Raw genomic sequence first — 517 nt, 5'->3', positions numbered from 1 at the left:
TCATTTTCAAAGCATTTTCATCTACTTGAGCCCCTGGTATCAACTACTCTTTTTTCCCTCCCTCCTCCACCCTCCAATATTCATCATCCCTTGATAAATTATAAATTATTATTATTTTCACATCTTACACTGTCTGCTGTCTCCCTTCACCCATGTTTCTGTTGTTTGTCCCAGTAGGGCGGGGGGGCATTTTGTGTCAATCATTGTGATTGGTTTCCCCTTTCTCCCCTTTCAATTCCCACTCTCACCCTACCCTCATGGTATAACTACTCCAATTATTGTTCTTGAGGGCTTTATCTATCCTGGATTCCATGTGTCAAGAGCTCTTATCTGTACCAGTGTACATGCTCCGCTCTAGCCAGATTTGTAAGGTAGACCTGGGGTCATGATTAAAGAACTAGAGGACTATTGTGTATTTTGTTGGTGTTATGCTGCAACCTGGCTGGCTGGTCCCTTCTGTGAGGAGATGTCCAATTGTCTACAGATGGGCTTTGGGTCTGACCCCCCCCTTGTTCAC

This window comes from Echinops telfairi, unplaced genomic scaffold, assembly GCF_000313985.2.
Source record: "Echinops telfairi isolate 266 unplaced genomic scaffold, ASM31398v2 ScPeMD7_18;HRSCAF=68, whole genome shotgun sequence".
Lineage (NCBI taxonomy): Eukaryota > Metazoa > Chordata > Mammalia > Afrosoricida > Tenrecidae > Echinops > Echinops telfairi.
Note: the sequence above shows the minus strand (reverse complement) of the source record.